The sequence below is a fragment of the Tarenaya hassleriana genome, unplaced genomic scaffold, assembly GCF_000463585.1.
Source record: "Tarenaya hassleriana unplaced genomic scaffold, ASM46358v1 Cleome220, whole genome shotgun sequence".
Lineage (NCBI taxonomy): Eukaryota > Viridiplantae > Streptophyta > Magnoliopsida > Brassicales > Cleomaceae > Tarenaya > Tarenaya hassleriana.
This window is the reverse complement of record NW_010965542.1, coordinates 57,994-62,500: the sequence shown is the minus strand read 5'-3', so window position 1 is coordinate 62,500 and position 4,507 is coordinate 57,994.

The window sequence follows — 4,507 nt, the reverse complement described above, 5'->3', positions numbered from 1 at the left end:
ATTTGATGTCGGGGTCAAGACTTACCTGTGATTGAGATGGAGGCAGACGGAAATTTTGTTGAGGCTGACGGGGAGCTCGGTAGTGTTGAGGGCTGGGTTCTGATGCTGATAGGCATTTCGGGTTTGAGATTGATTTCCTTGAGAGGAGTCCGGGATAGATGAGTCGCTGAAATTGTTGTGTTGTGCATTTAGAGCGTTGAAGGAATTCTTGTAAGAGAAATTTGGGTGATTCCTCTAACCTGGATTGTATGTGTTCGAGTACGGATTGTTGGCGATGTAGCTGACATCTTCATGCACATACTCGTCTCGTGATGCGTCTAGATTAGTTATTTGATGGGAGTTTTCTACCTGCATTCTAAGTTTGGCCAGCTCTGCACGTAAAGCATGTATTTCAGATGGACTTTCCTTACCTGCACGGTTGTCCTTAAAACCAATATTTCTGACGAATTCGTGGGAAGGAGCACACTCGTTAGCCATCTTAGTGATTTGTTGTTCGATGAAGTCAAAAGACTTCTCATTGAGGCTTCCTCCACAAGCAACTCGAATGAGGACTCGAGTATCTTCCTTTAGACCCTGCAAGAAAGTGAAGATAAGGTACCTCTTGTCCAATCCGTGATGTGGGCAGAGGCGCTGGTATCCAAGAAAACGATCCCAAGTCTCGCGCAAAGATTCATCAGGTTCCTGCATAAAAGAGTTGATCTGTTGCTTTGCGAGCTGGGTTTTGCTAGCAGGGAAGAATCGCTGCATGAACTTCTCTTGCATCTGATCCCAAGAGAAAATGGAATCTGGTGGCAATGTGTAGAGCCATTCTAATGCAGCGTCCATTAGAGAGAATGAAAAAGACATTAGCATAAGTGACTCATCGGTGACTCCTTGAACCGTCTTCACAGACTGGCATAGCAGTTTGAATCGAGTCAGATGGGGAATTGGATCTTCATTAGGTCTGCCCCTAAATGCTGATGAGCTGAGCATACTGATGAATGCCGGCTGGAATTCAAATTTATTGCGATCGATATCGGGCCGGCGAATGCATGAGAGCTGTTGAGTGTGCTTGGGCTGAAGATATGCCCCATAAGTGTCATTGTCATTCTCGACAGCTAAAGCATGTTCCTCCATCTTTTTCTGTTGTTTCTTCTTCTTCTGAATGCGTTTGGCAGATTTCTCGATTTCTGGATCAAAAGGAACTAGGTTGTCAGGCCCAGAACTCCTGGTCATACACTGGGAAAACCTACACACCAGAAAAGTAGGGCAAAGAACTAGAATAGATCAGGAACGAGATAAAAGTAAACGAGAAAGGATCTAGATTCAAAGGAGTCTCTATCCTAGCGCTAAACTATTCCCTGGCAACGGCGCCAAAAACTTGATAACGCAAATCTAGGTATAGAAATAAGCTCAAGTAATAAAAACAAATAGCAGATGAAATAGGTGAACACCAAAAGTAAAACAATAAATAAACTAAGTAAATCAGATAACTAAACCACCGTAGCTTCGGGATAACCTTAACGCGCAGGGATTGTTTCTAAGGATGGAGAATCTACGAATATCGAACTCTAATCGGGGATCTCAAGTTCTAATATCAGATTTGGCTATCTCAAGTCCTAAATCCACTATCCAATAATTTAATTTATCGATCTCTCAACCTAATAGATTAAAATATCAAACGCAATAACGATCACTATCACAGTTCCTGAACCGATTAACCTATCTCTCAATAGTCTTAATCAATTCATTCAATGAATTCTTTCCGAATCTAATTCCAACCCTTTTGTAGATTAGAATCTAGGATCAATCAATTAACAGGCCAAGAAGATAAAAAGTAATAAACTCAATTCAATTAAACCACCGAGTATCGATAACATAGTCTCGGAAAATAAAAACCAAACAAATCCCTACAAGGTTAAATCCTTAGTTACAGTGAAATGACTACTCACTACCCATAACAACGAACGAGTTCAAATCAATAAGAAGAAACATAGAAACAGATAAAGAAGACTCGCAGCGATCTCTCGGCGACGATTCTTCAGTCTATGCTTCTGGGAAACTCAGTCTTGATTCTCTCTCGAGTTCTCTGGCTTCTGCTGTGATCTCTCGATGATTTCTGAAGTCTAAGATGTCCTCTATTTATTTCTTTGGCAGCTAGGCTTCTTTCCATTCTGAAAACGGAAGTTCGGATGCAAAAATAGGAAGTTTTCTCGAAACATAACATGGTCGTGTTACAGGCAACATGGTCTGTGTCAATTGTCTGATCAAAGCTTCTGCGCTTCTGCACGGGTTAGACCCGGGCGAGTTGCAGATCGACACGGCTGTGTTTCACATCGACACAGTCCGTGTCAAATGTCTGTAAGAGTTTCTTCATTTTCTTGTCGTTGCATGGCCGTGTTTGGACTCGACATGGCCGTGTTCAAGTGCAACTCGAGCTGGAAGTGCCTTGATCATTCTGTTCCGGTCCAATATGCTCCGAAGTCCTCGATTATGTTCCTCTGGCGCCCATAATGCGTCTATTACCTGTTCCATCACCAGAGAATGCAGAGGAAGCAAAAACCAGTGCTGAAATGATCCTAAATGTCTAATAACACACAAAACTGATGCGAAATCGCTGGACAATGGACTTTGAAATAGAGGAGAAAATCGTGTTATCACCAGTCACGAGAAATCCATATCTCACAGGCTCTTGGCGAATTCTGCCTGATCTCCGAGTTTCACTAGTCGAAGGTAGAGTCTCAACGGGACAGTGATACAGGTTGAACATCTTCAACTTGTTCACTCGGCTCAGCGTCTATTTGTTGCTCTCAAACTTTCTCAAGTTCGATCCTACTCCCACTGACTCTTTTGGAGACGAACTCTCGCTCCATAAAAGTCGCATTCCTAGCAATGAACACCTTGTTCTCTGCCGGAATGTAGAAGTAGTAACCCTTAGTTTCCTTAAGGTAGCCTACAAATAAATACTTATCAGATTTGGAGGATAACTTATCGGTCATCTGACGCTTCACGTAAGCGTCGCAACCCCAAATTCTGACAAACGACAACGCGGGATGTTTCCCCGTCCATATCTCATATGGCGTCGTTTCAACCGACTTCGTTGGACTCATGTTCAGTACGCAGCGGTCTCTAAAACATAGCCCCAAAAAGAATTCGAAAGATCTATCTGACTCATCATCGACCGAACCATGTCTAACAGTGTTCGGTTCGTCCGTAACTGTCGACCATTCCACTGTGGCATTCCAGGAGGAGTTAATTGTGATACAATACCACAATTAACCAAATAGTCAGAGAACTCTTGGCTCATATACTCGCCACTATGATCAGATCAAAGTGTTTTGATCGTCTTGCCAAGCTGGTTCTGTACTTCGTTTCTGAAAGTTTTGAACATTTCAAGTGTTTCAGACTTATGTCTCATCAAATAGACATAACCGTATCGACATAAATCATTAGTGAACGTAACGAAATACAGATAACCTCCTCTAGCTGGACAACTCATTGGTCCGCATACATCACTATGTATCAGGCCCAATAACTCTGTCAATCTCTGTCCTTTCCCCTTGAAAGGATGCTTCGTCATCTTGCCCATCAAACAAGACTCGTTGTTGGTTTAGTGCTCTATGATGTACTGTTATGCGAGCTTTATTTAGATACATTTGATGTATTTACACCTTCTATGGTTTATGGATGAGTGTTTTATTCATTACATGTTTTGCATACTTGATATGTTATGAAATCCATGTATTGTTATGAACAATACTAAACTCCCTAGTCGTATGTCGTTGCGGGAATAATGATATAATAAGACTAGTATGATGTGTGATTGATGATCATAGAGATGATCATAGGTATTGGATACAATCACAATCAATAGGTATTCGTTGAAGAACGGAATACTGGATTGACCCGCATGAGATTGTCACAAGGACTAGCGTCATGACTTGAATCTCATATGACGGTTCCATGATTGGATGGAACGGAACGGACTGTGCGTTTGGACCGGACGGTCTGAGTGTTAGACCATCCGTTCCAGCTGTTCTGAGGTTGGACCGTCCGTTCCGACTTCTGAGGGCTGACCATTCCTTCTGCCAAGGCTGGACCGTCCGTTCTACATCTAGAACGGACGGTCCGAGGTACAGATTCCGAAATTTTTCGTTTTTCTAGTCCGATTATGCAATCATTACTTAATCTGATCAACTGTGACTCAAATAAACATCATTTGTTCGTTTGGATGGTTCATAGTGAATGAATGCATGTAACTTAATCAAGATATTAGATATGCTTGATTGAGTGGGAGCTTCGGGATTGGGATTACATAATTGAATGGATGGTCTATTCGGATTATGTAATACATCTGATCAAAGAACAATAGCTGATCTTTGATAGTACAATCATTGCACAGAAACTGCAGGTACGCAGCGGTCTCTAAAACATAGCCCCAAAAAGAATTCGAAAGATCTATCTGACTCATCATCGACCGAACCATGTCTAACAGTGTTCGGTTCGTCCGTTCAGATACGTCATTCCA